The sequence below is a fragment of the Peromyscus californicus genome, unplaced genomic scaffold, assembly GCF_007827085.1.
Source record: "Peromyscus californicus insignis strain IS unplaced genomic scaffold, ASM782708v3 Scaffold_13__1_contigs__length_99412109, whole genome shotgun sequence".
Classification (NCBI taxonomy): Eukaryota; Metazoa; Chordata; class Mammalia; order Rodentia; family Cricetidae; genus Peromyscus; species Peromyscus californicus.
In genome coordinates this window covers 93,841,977-93,860,692 of record NW_026294424.1, presented here as the reverse complement: position 1 = coordinate 93,860,692, position 18,716 = coordinate 93,841,977, and the positions used below count along the sequence as shown (strand labels likewise).

Here is an 18,716-nt window from a genome sequence, read left to right as displayed (position 1 = left end):
TAGATTACTTCTGTGGGTCTTTTCATTAACAGTCTTAAAGCCGGCCATTCTTCTGTTAAGAAGCACATTTGAAAGGAATAGTGTTAAGGCTAAGGAATTTTAATGCTGCGAGGAAGAATGTCTGGAAGTTTGTGCAGCTAAAGTCAGATACAACGTGACTTTCCTTCTACAGTTTCTCTAAGAAGGACTTTTCTTTTACAATTCTTGCCAATGAAAAGAACATTCATAGAAACAGCACAAAGATACTGAATGTGAAGGCAGGAAAAAGAATGGCTGGCCCTGAGAAACAAAGACTGACAATAAAATTTTTCTAAGAAAAACCATGGTAACCTGCCGGGCGGTGGTGGCGCACGCCTTTAATCCCAGCACTCGGGAGGCAGAGACAGGTGGATCTCTGTGAGTTCGAGGCCAGCCTGGTCTCCAATGCGAATTCCAGGAAAGGTGCAAAGCTACACAGAGAAACCCTGTCTCGAAAAAACCAAAAAAAAAAAAAAAAAAAAAAAAAAAAACCATGGTAACCAAGTATCTGATACATGTACACTCGGGATATCTCCCTTTAAACCAAGTATCTGATACATGTACACTCGGGATATCTCCCTTTAAACTATCTGATACATGTACACTCGGGATATCTCCCTTTAAACTATCTGATACATGTACACTCGGGATATCTCCCTTTAAACCAAGTACATGATACATGTACACTCAGGATATCTTCATTTAAACCTAGTATCTGATACATGTACACTCGGGATATCTCCCTTTTCTTTAGGGATGGCTTGTTCTTGACTTCAGGGATATGGGAGGGAGAAAGGCTCATCAGTCACATGGAATCACTACTACCACTATTATCCCCCAATAAATGTTGAAACAAAGTACAGTGAATTCATGTGAGTGAAGCTAAGACAAACTAGGGCACATGTTGCCAAGCCATGGCCTTGGTTTGGCCTACAGAGTTGTTTTGGTTGGCAGGTAGAGAAATTGGCCATGCCATATTTTGCAAAGCTATATATATCTTAGCCAATAGTTAGAAATTAGAATATCCCAGAAATTAAGAAAGATGTCATAGAGAAACCCTGGAGAAAAGTTAGGAGCTATGGTAGTCCTCAAGGTGACCAGTGGCTGGGGTGTCCAAGTTCACTGTGGTTTCTATCACTATTGTTGCCCTACTCTGGTGCCAATCCTTTTTTGCCCCTCCAGGCATTTAGGAGAAAGACAACTGTATAGTTATGTCCTAACAAATTAAGCTGTATGTCATTAACTTACAGAATTACATAAAGGGTAATCAAGGCCGGGTGGTAGTGGCGCACGCCTTTAATCCCAGCGAGACAGAGCCAGGCGGATCTCTGTGAGTCGAGGCCAGCCTGGTCTACAGAGCGAGATCCAGGACAGGCACCAAAACTACACAGAGAAACCCTGTCTCAAAAAACCAAAACAAGAAAGAGAGAGAGAGAAAATCATGTTGAAGTGTATCCTTTTCAATCCTCTACATTAAGCAGGAAAAAATAATCTGACCTTGAAGTGCACGAGGTAAGTGCACACTTAGTCCCAGTATTCGTGTTCATGCTTAAGCAACCAAAGTAGAAAAGCAAACATGGTTTTAGAAATCGCAGGGCTGGTGAGATGGCTCAGCACGTATTGGCACTTGCTGTACAAGCCTCATGACCTGGTGTGACCCACCAGAATCCACTGTGGAGGTCAAGAATCAGGTTCCCTGAGTTGTCTTCGGACTTCAGCATTCACACCATGTCAAGCAAGCATACACACATATCATGTACACACACATACTAAATAGTTTTAGTTTTAAAAATGTAAAGGATGGGTGTGGAATGTATGCCCTTAATCCCAGCACACCAGCAGAGGCAGGTGGATCGCTGTAAATTTGGGGCTAGCCTGGTCAACATAATGAGAACCTGTCTATAAATAAATAAAAACAATTGAGAATTGCGGGACACCTAGCTTCTTTGCTCCTTCATCCTCTTAAGGAAATCGAAATAGATGAAAGCTCCTTTCCCAATCATACAATGATAATGCTTCAGTTTTATCCAATATTTAGCAACTCCATTAAAAGGAAATTTCCAACTTAAATGTGTTAAATTGAAGATGGTGTTAATAGTTCAAAAGTGTCAGAAATTTTGACAAATTATATAATGTGAGAAAAAAGAAAAAATATGTGATACTCTATTGGGGAAAAAAAAGGAAAGTTTCCTATGCAGAAATCCTTTTCAGCAGCCACATTTATACTGCACTGGGGGGTCTATGCATGTCCATGTTAAGGAAGACAAGCAGATCAGGGTGACATCAGCAACGCTTCCTCCTGGCTTTGGACAACTAGGGAAAGGAAGGATGCAGGTCCCTCAGGTAGGGACCTGGATATAAAGGAGGAAGGTGACAGATTCTATCTCTGGAGGTGGTATAGTACATAAGTTCTATCTATTCTAAAGATACCAACAGGTTAGATAGTGCACAGTAACTAAAGTCCACACAGCTCCTGCCTTTCTGTGGTCAACAGAACAATTTGCTTTACAAAAGAGCCGCATGGTCATGTGCACTACCTGCCTGTGGAAAGGAGTATGTAATTCCTAAGAATAAAAAAGAAAAGGTATGAACAGAGTGGAGGGAAATGGTTAACAGAGATTTAAATTTTTGTCTACAAGAACTCTAGTGTGCAAGCTCTACCCTTCCAATGAAGACCAGAGAAAGAATCCGCGTTCCCTGAAAGAACTGATTCAAAAGGGAAGAAAACTTTTGAGTTCTATAAATAACAGCTGTCAAACAAACTAAGGGACAGTTTTCAATGCATGAAGCGCACTGTGTGGAGCTGGTCAAAGCTGTTTCTAACAGGCGTATCTTAGTAAGTTCATTATTTCCAGTCCCAACCAAAAGTTAGAAATGGTTTTCACTTGAATTATTTAGTGTTATATTAAGAATACAGGCTTGGGCCGGGCGGTGGTGGCACACGCCTTTAATCCCAGCACTCGGGAGGCAGAGCCAGTCGGATCTCTGTGAGTTCGAGGCCAGCCTGGGCTACCAAGTGAGTTCCAGGAAAAGGCGCAAAGCTACACCCTGTCTCGAAAAACCAAAAAAAAAAGAATACAGGCTTGGAACCAGATTGCATAGATGCAAAACATGGACTTTTCCACTGATTATCTATATTACTTTGCATAATTTGTCTAGTGTCATCTTGATTTCCATAGCTGTAGGAAGAAAGACAACAGGGGAATGTACCATAAACTGCTTCGAAGGATCAAATTTTTACATTAAAGCAGTATATTCTGAAATTGATAATTTTTTTTACCTAACATCTTTGAAAGGCAGTCACCCAGCCTCAAGTACTTCTTGCTTCTGTGTGGGAGCCCGTTCTCGGGTTCCTCGTGGCTTTACCCAGCAGGTCCGCATAGAGGATGATTAGGACCACGGGCCTAAGTGCAGGTGTCTGGGATGGTCTGCACTTGGCTGTGCTGGGGGAGGAGGTCTTTTGCTCCACCCCTTGGCGTCTCTATAAAAACCCTGGGGCAGAGACAGTCGGGGCCCGTTGGAATAGGTTCCAGGCCCTCTCGAGGCTATCCTTTATTTTCTATCTGTTTCTCTCCGCAAGATTCTCCGCAATAAATCCTTCTATCTAATATTTCCTGCTGCTCGCACTCAAGAAAACTCTGGGGACCTGTGGGGGTGGTGGGTAAACGCCCCACACTTCCGTTATAAAACACTTGGCCTAAATTATACAATGCATGGGAATCAATTAGCCTACTTCACATTAAAAAGAATCTTCAGGTCAGATATCATAATTCTCGATTCAACCCCCTTCCCAATAATAATAAATAAATTTTTTCTCAAAAATATTCTTGATTAAATCTTTTTCACATAGTCAAAAAGTAACGTATTTTCAAGTGAGTAAGTGAACCAGGAGTTCGTTAATTTAGGTGGTAGACTAACATCCCCTCTGGGGATTTTCCTAGAAATACTTCCTTTCTTAGAAATTTCTTGAGTTGGAAAGACGACTCAGGTACTAAAGGCACTTGCCACCAGGCCAGATGACCTGTGTTCAATCCTTGGGTCCCACACAATGGAAGGACAGAATCAACTTCCACAGTCTTCTGACCTTCACACATGAGGAGGCATAGGATGTGTGAGCACACATGCACTCACTATATTAATACATGCAATTTTTCAAAGCTTAAAAAAGAACTTTGTTTTACAAGTAGCAGCAAAGAAAACACTAGAACACCATTGAGTACATCTTACTAATCAAGGCAAGGCATGTGAACCCTTCATGACTTGGCTAGTTAGGATGCCGTTTTAGAATCTTGGACCACATCTCGAAGTTACCAGATTAAGTGAGTCAACCATATCACTATAAGCAACAATTAAGTATTTGTAGATAGTGAAGGAATTTCATGTGTTTTTTTAAAATGAAACATGTACATTAGGGACCTGTAAGAGGGCTCCGTGGGTAAAGGTTCTTGCTGCTAAGCCTCATAACAGAGTTCAACTCCCAAACTTGTATAAAGGTGAAAATAAAGTATCAATTCCATAAAGTTGACCTGACTTCCACACACGTGCTGTGTTACACACACTTACACTTACACTTACACACACACACACACACACACACACACACACACACACACTCTCACATAAAAAAATAAATAGCAAAAGCTTTTAAAAAGTTAACATCGAGTGGTCAAATACTTACTGTGTTTATTGAACTGACTCACATTTGATGGTGTACCAGATAAAACATTTACCTGGATTTAGATCCAAAGTTAGGATTCATTTCAAAGCTTCTAGTAGACACAGGCCAAATTCAATGTTAATCTCCGAGAGGACAAAAAGTTCTTTAATAGTCAAAACAATTTTCAGAAAGCATTCTCAATTATTTTAAAGATTTGAATCCTAGTGATTATCATCATCAATAAATATGCCTAAAGGCTGACAATAAAACTGCTCTAATGGTGCCGGGCGGTGGTGGCGCACGCCTTTAATCCCAGCACTCGGGAGGCAGAGCCAGGCGGATCTCTGTGAGTTCGAGGCCAGCCTGGTCTCCAAAGCGAGTTCCAGGAAAGGCGCAAAGCTACACAGAGAAACCCTGTCTCGAAAAACCAAAAAAAAAAAAAAAAAAAAACTGCTCTAATGGCAAATTAAACCCAGCTACAATAGCAGCTGGACAACAGAAAGGGATTCATTTTCATTGAGACCGTTTCTGAATTTACAGCTTGTCTGGCTCATCTTAAACACAAGTTCCAGGCCTAGATTAAGTGATCAAGCAGCCAACTTATCACAAAGTATTTGCAATGAAACAAACACCTCACACATTTTATCAAAAGTCAAGATCCTCTGCTGGCCTGCTCTAACAACTGGCAGATAGCAGAAGAACACAGTAAAATCAATTCAGCGACTTATTGTGTAAATTTCCAAAGTGCTGCGTAAATCACACTCTGCTCAAAACACCCACGCAATCTTCCCCTCGTTTCCCAGGAAAGCTGCTCTGATTACAGGAATACCTCCACCTAACTCTCTCCTTTCCTTCCAGACTCTTTCTGCCACTTGAAATCTCACAGGATCTGTTCTAGAACCTCCTGCTAAGAAGGAATACTGTTCTGATCCTCTGAAACCTCCCAGATCATCCAGCCCTCCTCACTGTCCATTTTAATTTCACACACACTCCATTTTAATTTGTTTCCTCCCTCTTCCTACATCAGCACTGGGATAGATGCCCCTGCTGCAACTTCAGCTGCCTGGCTCCTCTGTCTTCCGACTCTCGCTGGCTGCCCAGGCTTGGCAATCACCTGACTCCCTGCTCACTGGCATTCCACTTCCCTGGGTCTTTGACTAGATCTGCCCTTCTCTATCCTCTCCTTTTCCCCCCTTTTTCAAGTCATCCCTAACACTTCCTGGTTGACACTTCCTTTCTCACGCATTCTTGTTTTGCTCTAGCACACAGCACACTCATTCCCAGGCATCTAACATTTTCAAGGTTCAGCTCAACAAGCTCTGCTTCCCAAGTGAGTCCCCGCTTTTCATCAGCCCACACTTTCCTTGTGAAGATTTTTATTTTGTTTATTGTACAATAAACAATGGTTTCCTATCTTTTCTATGCTTAAAAAACTATAGACTCTGAGTTTGGGGACAGAAACCATTTTTCTCCCCTGCCCCCAAGTAGTTCTCAAGATAAAGTAATCCTGAGCACAAAGTGGCTAGTGAAAGTCTTCGCGGTGTTGTAAACTGTTTACATCAGGAACAAAATTATTTACAGAAACAGTTACAACTGTTGCTGCTGTCTCTGCTATAGTCAAATGATAGGGTGAGCGCTTCTCACCAGTCTCCCTTACATCACATTTTCAAAGGCACAAGAGAGGTTTAGTTGTTTCCTTTTTATCCTGAAGGGGCTCAGGTACAGTTATGCTGCATTTAAAAACCTCACATGAAAAACCCATCTGATAACAAAAGCAGAGGCAGGCCTCCTCAGAACAGCGTAAACCAGAGACGCTAACCCTGAGTGATAAGCAGAGAACTAAGGCTTCAGGCTTGCACTGTGGCCGTACTTCTTAGGCTTCTATTTCTTCAAGCAGACAGAAGAGTGGAATGAACGCAAAGAATTCTTATAAACTCAACTTGTTTATATATTTACCATTCAAAAATAAAGCTTACAAAACCTTATCAAGGAGATATTTTTTTCCATTTTGCAAAACAAACTCAGAAAAAATAATCCCAAATCACTCTGTTAAATAAAACTTAAAACTGAGGACTACCTAAACTCAAAATCTGAACTCTTTCTGCTATGTTGTGCTTTCTAACTACTCCTGAATGTGAATAAACAAAGCAAGACATTCTGTTTTCAAAAAAACTAAACATTTATGAATGGCTATGAATAGACATTGATTTGTTTTGTTAAAATGTTAGCATTAACTCATCTTAGTGGATCAAGAGTAGACCAAATGCTGATTGACCAACTGCATGAATGAATGATACATTACCAAGAATAAAGTACCAAATAATGAAAAGAACAAAGGCAGCAAATGGTCTTTCTGCCACAAACCAGCCTCCCCAAGAAGCAAGTGCAGTGTTCAAGGTCCCCACTGTATGGTCACACAAATGTAATCCTAGCTATGGGGAGAGTGAGAATGAAAGGCATAGAGTTCAAGGCCAGACTGGGCTACATAGCAAGATGCAGTCTCAAAAACAAAACCCATAGACACATACTCACAAACAGACACACACACACACACACACACACACACACACACACACAGAATGTTGAATTCAAAGAGAACAATAACTGGATCCTCAATATCTACTATACTATAATTTGTCTTAGGACAACCAAATATCCACCAAAAAACCTACAACTTTCAACTTCCCTAACAAGTTGGGGTTGCCAAAAGAAATGGAAGTCATTGGGTGAGAAAAGGTATACTATGTAGAATTTCCCACTTCATATATATCATCTCTGCCTGCAACAATAACATTTCAAATAGAATGCTGGCAGCCATTTCGCAATCATGAAGCCATATTGAGGATGAAAACTATGCAATACAGAAATGGAAAGGGAAACAGATGTCTAGGGAATTGATGGCATATTCAGAAACTGCTACTAGCTCAGCTCCAAAGGATTAAGCCCAGACACTGTGATATAGTAAAGAAAAATCCCAGCTTTTCATAGCCCATTATTACATTAGATTTCTCGCATTAACTACACACTGCAATTTCTCACCACTATAAAGCAGCACAAGTAGTTCACTGAAAATGGTCTTTCAAGTGAGTACAGTGAGAACCCAGAGCAGCAAATCCATCCCTGTGTATCACCCACCGGCGACTGGCAGAACAGCAGTTCATGAACAAGGGGCCCTTTAAAAGTTAAGCAGGGTGAGAATGCTGCCATGGCTTAGCTCAGGTTCAACTTGCAACATCAGACCGCTCTGGAAAACCTTGAACAGAGCCGCTCATCCACAATGATATTATCTAACACCCATCAGGGCAGGACAGTATCCCCTTCCCAATGTAATCTTTATGAATTACATTGGAACTGTATCATACTAAGATCTTAGACTCCCCTTGAAATAAACAGCTGGTGAGCTAAAGTAATCAAGAAAGATTTAGAGGAAATGTTACTTAAAATACCTCCATTTGGTTCTCAGGTGCACACTGAGTGTGAAACATTAGGTAACAACATTAAAATACTGTTTAAAAGTTGAAGTATGCTGAGCAGCGGTGGCCCACACCTTTAATCCCAGCACTCCGGAGACAGAGGCAGGTGGATCTCTGTGAGTTCAAGGCCAGCCTGGGCTACAGAGTGAGTTCCAGGAAAGGCGCAAAGCTACACAGAGAAACCCTGTCTCAGGGAAAAAAAAAAAAAGTTGAAGTAGCCAGGTGTGGTGGCACACACGCCTTTAATCTCAGCACTCTGAAGACAAGAGGTAGGATGATCTCAGTGAGTTCAAGGCCAGCTTGGTCTTCTACATATCTAGTTCCAGAACAGCCAGGCCTCCACAGAGACTTGGTCTCAAAAAAAAAAGTTCCCATTTGTATTTTAATATTGGAGAATCTATTCCAAATCCCTAGATTTATTCACTGTGAATTCTGTGCTGTAAACATAAATGCTGGAGAATACACTGGCCCGAGTCATAACTGGCATTACTGGGAACAGGACACCTGTCATTCACTTTTACACTCAAAGCCCCAACTAGCAGAGCTGGACACCACAGCTCTACAGGGCAATTTATTCCACGTAGATACAAATTCCTGCCCCAAGACTCCCACTGCAGTTACTGAATTGCTTTCTTTCTTTCTTTTTTTTTTTTTAGATTTAAAAAGGCTTCTATTCCCATCTTTTCAGATGAATTACAGCTAAAAGGGTATTTTTAAAGTTTTGATAAATTTTTATATAGTCTGAGAAAACATATATATGAATCCTTGCTGTAAACCAGAAAACAGCATAAAAATAAAACAGTCTGTGTGAGAAATGAATTCAATCAATACTATGTTCAAAGGATTCCATAAAATTACAATCAGCTCACATCAGGAACATGAAAGGCACTGAGAGGAACTTCATGGATTATCCAAACCTCAAGTTCCACTTTCAAGATACTGATTATTCTCTTCCTTTAAAAGCTGAATTACATTAGATTTTTCAGGTGAATATTTTAAATACCAAATATTTACTTCAGTTGGATAGTTGAAATATTCCAAGTTATACTTTTCTAGAAGAGAAAATAACAAGGGAAACTACATTTCTTAAAAGAGTTCTCTGATTTTAAATAATTCTCAGATCATCTTTCTTCAAAATACAAAGCAAAATGCAACTTTAAGTGCCTTTGCTATCATTCCATGATTCCATGAGCATAATTGTTCTAACCTACATATTAAGAATGATTCGTTTTGATTCCATGAATATACTACATGTGGTGGTACACACTGTAAATCCCATCACTGAGGCAGGTGGATCAGGAGTTCAAGGTAAACCTAGGTTGTATGCTGAATTTGTAGCCATCATGGGCTATGCTATAAACAACAATACACTATCTGTAGGACACAATATTCTGTGTGCAACAGTGTATCATCTGAGTAGGGGAAGGAGTATATGAAAAAGAATTAGCCACAAAGACAGCAGAGTTTTAAATGAAATCAACATTCCTTTTCACTTATACTAGGAGCACATTAAACCAGTAAAACCTTGGCAACAGGATGTCCTTTAGGTATTACAAATAGGCACGCAGGAAGGTGAATGACGCAGCTTCTTTCAAGCTGCTAGTCAGCAGTGGACACGGTGGAAGTCACCATTAAATTCAATGGTTCAAGATCAGCTTCCAATTTTCTAAAATTCTTTGAGATTTTTTCTTCTTCTCTACAGAGAAATCTTTCACCATGGGGAAAAAAAAAAAAAACGAAGTCACTCTGTGTGCTCATGTTAACACCAAATAAGAGTTTCCTTTTGAAAATCTGATCATGTCATTTGGTAACTATGAGCCTTCCTAGGCAGAAGGAAAAAAAAAATGATATTCCTTCAAAAGGAAACCTCATCTATTCCTAACACTGGAGGCATAATGATGACTTTTCTATTTCTAGTGTTTGGGACACTACATTTCCACATCTCAGGCTGAGCATCTGAGAGGAACTAAGCTAGTCAGTCGGCCTTCGAGCACTCTGAAAACCAAGTTAGAAGTAGGTCCAACAGAAAGAGGTAATGCCGGCATCCAACATGTGTGCTGTGGAGAGTTGCCTTAAGGTAAGATGAGGGGCGAGGAGAAACGCTGGAGGTGGAAGTGGTCAAAGGGAGAGGGCTGGGGTGGGGCAGCTGGAGGGCGAGGGTTGGGAGGATTAATCAAATCAAAACAAAAGCCATTCAGTAACTTGCTGTCCGGAGTTCAATTAAAAAACATGAAGAGAGTCTGAAGGCAGAGACCCAGATAGGACAGTCAATGCTGGCACTAAAAATACCCCAGTGCCAGATGTGGGACACCTCAGTAGGTCCCAAAGGCTTTTTGGGGAAAGAGGAAAAGGCTCTTTCCATTCCTCTTGGCTACTGTTGGAGTCACCTGGAAGGAGGGCATCTCTATGGAGGATCTGACCTGTGGGCATGTCTGTGGGGCATTTCTTCATTAGATGTCTGTAGGAGGACCCACTGTGGGTGGTACACCCCTGGGCAGGTGGCCCTGAATTGTATAAGAAGGTTGGTTGCTAAACAAGCAAGTAAGCAGCATTCCTCTGTGGTTTCCGCTTCGGTCCTGCCTCACTTCTCCATGATGAACTACAGAAGTAAGTCAAACAAGCCCCTTCCTCTCAAGAGGTTTTTGGTCAGTGTGTCATACCACAGCAAGAAAAAGCTAACTAGGAAGTTACTCTCCACGACTAGTTCAGAAGAACCTATCGCTGAAAAGACTACACACCTTGGACACAAGATACAGAGAAATCAAGCTGGACCTGAGCTGGAAGCTTCCTCCCTGCTGCCTGGTTCTCACAGTGCCTGCCGCATGGTGTTATGCAGGCTACCAGGGGTGTATCAATGGTCTTCTCCAGCAGGAACCTTAGGTAGTACAATACCAGCTTGCCAGGCAAGATGTCCCCACGGGTGCAATAGTGGCATAGGTGTTTGGAGTAACCAACTGCTTGATGGCTGTGTTTGAGAACTGCTCCACAAAGAAGGAATCCATACTTTAAACCCAGTCCAAAACCAATGATGGAGGAGGTCTCAGGCCCTAGGTGAGAACCTAATACTACTTCTTGGTTGAATTAATACCATCAAACCACATTATAAATATCAATGTTTATACCCACAAACAAAGGAGCTGTGGAATAATTCTTTTGTACACTGTGAAGATGTATCACTGTGATTGATTTAATAAAGAGGCTGACTGGCCAATAGCTGAACAGGATAAAGTTAAGCAGGAAAGCCAAACTGAGAATGCTGGGAAGGAGAAAGGCAGAGTATGGAGCAGCCAGTCAGACACAAGAGAGAGCAGGAGATGAACGTGCCATGCTAATAAAGGTACCACCACATGGCAGAGCATAAAAAAGGAATATGGGTTAACTTAAAATGCAAGAGCTAGTTAGTAATAAGCCTGAACTATTAGCGGAGCATTTATAATTTATATTAAGCCTCCGAGTCACTTACTTGGTAAGCGGCTGTGGGTATTTAGGAACAGGTGAGCAGGAGAGAAATGTCCAACTACACAAAGGCTACTTAGTTTAATGACTGTGCTGCTGCTGTGGTAAAACACCATGCCCACAGCAACTTAAGAGTTTATTTTGGCTTATGGTTCCAGAGAGAGATGAGTCCATCACGTCAAGGAGGCAGTCAGGAGGCATGGTAGCTGATGCAGCACACTGAGGGCTCACATCTTGAACCTTAAGCAGGAAGCAGGGAGAAAGAACTGGGAACGGCACATGGCTTTGAAACCTCAAAGCCCATGCCCAGCGACACACTTCCTCCAGTAAGGCAACATCTCCTAAACCTACCCACACAGCACCACCAAAGAGAAACAAGCATTCAAGCATCTGGACTTACGGACATCATTCAAGTCTCCACACATCTTGCAATGAAAAGAGGGACAAGATGCTGATAATAAAGGACACTTAAGGACTAAGTCTAAACAGTTATACCACCCTTCTAAGGTTCAATGAACATTGCCTAAGAGAGGACAGAAGGAACGTAAGCACCATTAGAGAAGGAGAAGGGCTACACAATGCAATTTCTAAGCATGACATAGCAGCGGCACCTACTGGCACCCGGCCTCTAGAAACTACATACACCAATAGTCAACTGTGGATGAAGAAGGGCTAACACGGCCCTATCACTTCCTGTGAACCTACTGGCAACTGTGTTAGCCAGGATTCTCTAGAGGACCACAACTTACAGAAGGGATGTGAATACACATGTGTTTATAGGATTTACTAGAATGGCTTACATTTTAGTGGTCCAGCTAGTCCAACAATGGCTGTCTACCAACAGAAGGTCTAGAACCCATTAGTTGCTCACTCCATGAGACTGGATGTTTCCTCCAGTTTTCTGTGTATGTCAGAATCCCAGAGAGTAGGCTCTAAGGCCAGCGAAGGAATGGACTTGTCAGTGAGAACAAACTGGCAAAGAGCAAAAGCTTCCTTCTTCCATGACCTTTATATACTCTGCCAGCAGAAGGTATGGTCCAGATTAAAGATGGATCTTCCCACCTCAAAGATCTGGATTAGAAGTGGGTCTTCAATCTTCAAATGATTAATAAAAACAAAAACAAAAAACCAACCCTCACAGGTGTACCCAGTCATTTGAGTTTTAGTTAATTCCAGATGTAGTCACATTGACAACCTAGAACAGCCAAATCGCAGCAACATTTGGGGAGATAGGAAGGCAGAGTATCTAGCTGCATACCCACGGGTGAGCACGCCAGGATCTAATGGACAGTTCAACATCTGTGGACACACAGACAGCCCTGATTAAAGTCCATGAGAACAAAACAAAAAGTCATGAATATGGGGAAAAGGTTTGTAAAGAGAAGGGGATTGGCAGGATTAGGAGGATGAGGGAAGCCTAAGTGAGATGCATTACAGTCATGAATGGAATTGTCAGAGAACAGAATTTATTAATAAAACAACAAAAACCAACCCCTCTCAGAAGAAAGATATGGCATTTATCTTTTCTTAAAAGAACAATTCTAGAGGGCTGGAGAGATGGCTCAGTGGTTATAGCACTTGTTGCTCTTGCAGAGGACTCAGGTTCAATTCCCAGCATCCACATGGAGACTTACAAGTGTCTCAAATTCCAGTTCCAGGGTATCCAATGCCTCCTTCTGGACTCCAAAGACCAGACACAAACATACTGCACATACATGCAAGCAGGCAAAACATTTACATACACAAAAACAAATCTTAGAAAACAGCAACTTCAAGGCTGGGAATGGGAATGGAGTCAGTGGATATAAACAAGGCTCCATCCAGGTTTAACCCCAGCACTGGAGACGACAAGTAAATAGAGTGCACACAATCTAAATTACAAGTCTGAAGAAAAATGACTCAGAGAAGACACACACGGGTGTGCAGATGCTCCCATGCACACACAGACACAAAGAAAAATACGATGAAATTAAGATATTTTCTATACTATGTAGATGAGTCCAGAGCATTGCTTCCCAAGGTATTTCTATGGAGTAATCTCTTGAGTAGCTTCTAGAACTTCAGATGCCTGGATCTTACCCTGAGGACCATTTTGTTTGATAGGGGCTGATGTCTGAGCATACAAAGTATTAAAATCTATCTAAGTGACTCTAAGAGACAATGTAGCTGGGTACTACTAAGCTAGAAAGAACATCAGAAAAGAAGCACAGATGCTCAATGAGGCAGACATTTCTTTGCTGGCCTTTTGACAACACAGATTCAAGCAAAAAACAAACCAAAACAAGAACTCTAGTGCTAAATGTGAGTTACACAGTCTAGACCAATGGTTCTCAACTTGTGGGTCACGTATCAGATAGCCTGTATATCAGATATTTATGATTCATAACAGTAGCAAGATTACAGTTATGAAGTAGCAACAAAAATAATCGTATAGTTGGGGGTCACCACAACCTGAGAAACTGTATTAAAGGGTCACAGCATGAGGAAGGTTGAGAACCACCAGTCTAGACATTCAGAAATGACCCGAGGAGACAGTCACAAGCTTCTATAGTTAAGAATGCTGTTTCATTCTGTAGAAGGTTAGAAGGGGGAGCGAACAGGCTAAACAAGACGATGTGAGCTTACACTTAACCATGTCTGCGCATACTTAATCTCATTTTCTAGCTGAACTGGAGGTAGAAACTGTTGAATTATTTACAGGTGAGACATAAACTTCAGGTCTGTGGAATTTGGAGACCTCTGCCAGACAGTTGGGCCCTTTGAACTCTTCTGCTCCAGGCAGTTTCTTTGAAAACATTTTCACACTTTTCCATTGTGAAAACAAAACAACAGAGAAGAAAGTTTCTTTGGTAATCAAACACTTAAGTAACAGAGCAGTGCTAAAGCTAAAGCTCCTATGCATCACATAGCCAGCTATGACAGAATCCCATTAAGTTTAAGGTCACATCTACACCACCTTATTTATATATGTGATCTTTTAAAAGTTACTCTTTCAAGCTGGGCGGTGGTGGCGCCCGCCTTTAATCCCAGCACTTGAGAGGCAGAGGCAGGCGGATCTTTGTGAGTTCGAGGCCAGCCTGGTCTACAGAGCGAGATCTAGGACAGGCGCAAAGCTACACAGAGAAACCCTGTCTCGAAAAACCAAAAAAAAAAAAAACAAAAACAAAAAAGTTACTCTTTCATTTTGCTGGTTTTTGTAAATAATTAAACAATTGGTTTCCTACTGCTTTACAAGCTATTAATAATGGCCACACCTTTGGGGATGGAGTGTGGACAGTACAGGGTATTCCCTCATGACACCAGACTAGAAGGATCTAGAGCAGGATGTGATGTATGGTTTTAATCCCAGCACTCAGGAGGAAGAGGCCAGCAGAGCTCTGTAAATTCCAGGCCAGCCTGGTTTACACAGGGAGTTCCAGAACAGTCGGGGCTCTGTAGAAAGTCCCTGCCTCAAAACAAAATAAAAAGCAGACTAGAAGGATCTTTAAATAATGTTTCCACTTTTCCCTACACTAGTGTAAGGCCTCCTCTCTCAATGTAGGGGCATGCTAGTTTTGATATGACATGAAATTTTTAACTTTACTTAGCTCATTAAAAGTCACATATCAATTTACTGATGAAAAAACTATCTTTAAAAAATACAGTTCCTGTGTGCTAGGCCCACTTTAATTTTTAAATGGAGAAAAACTTTCAGAAATGGAGGAGAGGGGAAGAGGGAGAAGACCTATTCTATCCTAAGCAGCAGTATCTCTCCTCATTTCTCAGGCTCCACCTTTTAAAGTGATAAGAACTCAAAGAAGTCATGCCAGTTGCAGCAGAGTCCTGGTGACAATACTTTAAAGTCAACTATTCTAATGAGAGGCAGAGACTTCCCAAAACACATTCCAAGTAAGAACATGCTGACAAATGTACTGGCTTGGAGCGTGGTTGTGTTTCATTTCAATTTTAAATAGCATTAATTATAATTTGATTCATGTTGCACTTTTTAAAATGGCAGAAAGAAAAGGGCAGAAAACGAGGAAAAAGAAGTTCCAGTTTCCCCAGACACTCTTCTTCTGTACAGATTTGGGACGGGACAAGAACCAGAAAAACAACTGTTGATGGACAAGCAGCCATGCTCACCCATCCAATCCCTAATCTATGAAAGGCGAAACATGGCTAGACTCATTCCTCTTAAATAAAAGATAAGCTCTGTAAGATAAAGACCTAGGTGTGGGTACGCAGCTCAGGCATGGAGCGCCTGCCTACCTAGCCTGTGCAAAGCCCTGGGTTCCACCCCACCACCATCTTAAAGGTGAACCCCTACTATCCACAAACAAATGGCCCGTCAATTCTCCTGCCGAAATCCTGCATTTAAGAGGCATCTTACAAATAAGATTAAAAAAAAAAAGTTTTACAACTTTTGACACCATGTGGTATTCAAATCTGCCCTTTAAACTGACCCTGTGTGTGTGTGTGTGTGTGTGTGTGTGTGTGTGTGTGTGTGTATTTTTGGATGTTGATAATCATCCTCAAAAAAAGACTTGGCATAAGGAAGTGTTGGTGGAACAATGTAAATTCAAAGATAAATCTATGTAATGGTAAAGGAGGTCACAGTTCTCTGATGCTGAAGTGAAAGGCGCTATAGAATATATCCTTTTTCCTAAATAATCGAATAGTTTCTATTTTAAATTCTAATAGCCATCTCCTTTCTCACCACAGGTACTCCCAGGAAACCTGGAGAACATCTAATTTAGAACATCATGTTATGAAAAACACTGCAAAGCACACGTAGGGCTGGAGGACACAGTACTTCATCTGTATAAATTTATGAATCTATTGAGTCATTATCTTCATGAATTTAGAAAAAAAAACTTCAAGTGAAGAAATAATTTGTACCTCGTCACCACTCCTGGCAGACAACGAGAATGAAGCAGGTTTTCACCCCGACCCTGCCAACCCAGTTCAAGAATTTGGGAAAATACCAACGCCTGTTTCATAATACAGGTACTTTTTTTTTTCCTTCCCATCCTTTAACATAAACTCTCTAGATAGACCTTTTTAAATCTTCCTAATTAGTGAGCAGCGTCCTTCAACCCACAGATCAGGTGTCCCACATTTTGTGTAGGACCCGCCTTGAAAACAAACCCCATTGCCCCATTTTCGGAGAGGTAAACTCAGCTCCAGGCAGCTCCCTATGAAGTCACCGAGTTTGTTATTTCAAAGATGCAATTAAGCGAAAATAACAGAAGGTTGTCGAAAAAGATTAGTCGCCCATGTGGGGAGGTGTCGATCTTAACTCCGGTAAGGCCCAAGAAACCCGCCCTGCTGTAACTCCGTCCTGTGTCTCCCCGTCCTCCTCCCTCCTCTAACACACAACAGAAGGAAATTAAATTTCCAAAGTTCCGTGACTTTGGCTTAACTTTTAACTCGGCAGCTCTCCGCGCTCACGTAACGAGCCAAAGAAAGTCGGGAAGACTGGCCCGGAGCAAAGCGAAGCAAACTAATAGAAAGTTTGATCGGGCAGTGTCTCTCGCCCCCCGCCCCGTCCCCACCCCCTTCTCCGATCCCTTACACAGACACATTCTTCTGGGCGGCCTCTCGCCACACCACCATCTCCACAATCATTTGCAGAAATTAGAAACAGACTCCGCGAGCCCCTTCCCTCCGCGCGCTCCGCGCAGGGCTGGCCGCACCGGCTCCACGGGGCAATGTCACAACTCGCTGCGACCCACACAGCCCGTCGCTCCCACTCGCGGGGGTGGTGGTGGGGGGGAGGCTCTGCGCTTCCCACCCTCGGCGGCGCACCAGGCACCTCAACCCCCCCCCCCCCGAACCGCGGGGACCCGACGGGACGCCTCGGAGGCCCGCACATCCCGCCGAGCCGGCCCGGGGCCGCGCGTGCTCCTTACCGGCGCGTGGGGAGCCCCGGTGCGGCCACCGGAGCGCAGCGCGCGGGCGCCGAGAGCCGCCGCCTCTGCTTCCCGGAGCTGCTTCGGGCGTGCGCGGAAGGGGTCGGCGGCGAGAGAAGCAGCATCGCCGGGCGGCGACCCCCGCCGAGCTCCCGCCGGCCCGCGGCGACCCCGCAGCGCCTCAACAACGACGGCCGCCCGCGCGCGGCGCTGCCCGGGCGGCTGAGGCGGACGGACGAGCCGGGGAGCGCTGCTCGGCGGCGGCGCGGAGAGCTCCGGGGACTGTGACCATGGTGTGTCACCCTCGCCGCGGCGCGGCCGGCCGAGCTCCTCGCGCCGCCGCGCAGCTCCTCCTCGGCCCGACGCGCCGGCCCCGCCCCCGACCTGTCACTCAACCCCGCCCGCGCCCGGACTGGACGGCGGGGCTCAGCCCCGGCGCTCCGCTCCGCCTCATTGGTCCGCCTGGCGCCCCGCCCCGCCCCGTCTCTAGGGGGATGGTATCGCGGGGGGAGGGTGGGGGAGAGGCCAGCGCCCCGGTTGCCATGACAACCAGTGCCCCGGGCCCGGGCGCCCGGCTCTTCCTTTGACTCAGCCCCACGCTCGCTCAGGTTGATGGCGGCGGCGCCGCGGCTGAGTTCTGCGGCGCGCGCTCCTGCTCGGGCGCCGACCTGAGCAGAGAGCCGCTCCCCGGCTCCCCAAACTTCGGAAACAACTTTCCGAGGCGCGCGCGGGGGAGAGTGACAGAACGCGCGGCTGCCATCCCCTCCCCCTCCTGGCAGCCGGGCGTCCAGATTCTCGAGGCACCACCACCCCGGCTTTGAATGGCCGGCGAGAAAGCGGAGGGAGAGGGAGCGTCGCCCTGCCAGCTCCCCCAGCTACACGGCAACCCAGAAAGGGTGCGAGCAGTGAAAACAGCTCCGCCAGGTTCCCACAGCTGCGAAGGGACGGACTTCCAGGGGTGCGCGGTGGCCACCCAGCCCAGATGTCCCCCGGAAAACTCAAAATGCTCATGTGTTCGTGAAAATCAAGGAAATTCTTGTTTTGTGAAGTTGGTTATCCCAGCGTTTAAATTTTTCCAGTAAAAGGACATGATTAATAAACTACTTTTCTGGAAGCACTACAGCTTGGCGAAGGCGTATCGTGATAGTGATTTCTCTCCTGCAAACTACAACGTTTTAATTTCAATTATTTGCAAGGAAGTCTTGCAGAATTCATGAACAG

General features: G+C 43.8%; 1 protein-coding gene across 6 annotated transcripts in view; it reads right to left on the bottom strand.

The window, feature by feature from the left end:
* Positions 1 to 17,622, bottom strand: part of Ptpn13 (protein tyrosine phosphatase non-receptor type 13) — a 187,684-nt gene extending 170,062 nt beyond the window's left edge. For all 6 annotated transcript variants that reach the window (XM_052735547.1, XM_052735548.1, XM_052735549.1 and 3 more), the window contains exon 1: positions 17,496 to 17,622. The gene's annotated coding sequence lies outside the window, so the exon portion shown is untranslated. The remainder of the gene's footprint in view (positions 1 to 17,495) is intronic.
* Between the last annotated feature and the right edge of the window lie 1,094 nt (positions 17,623 to 18,716).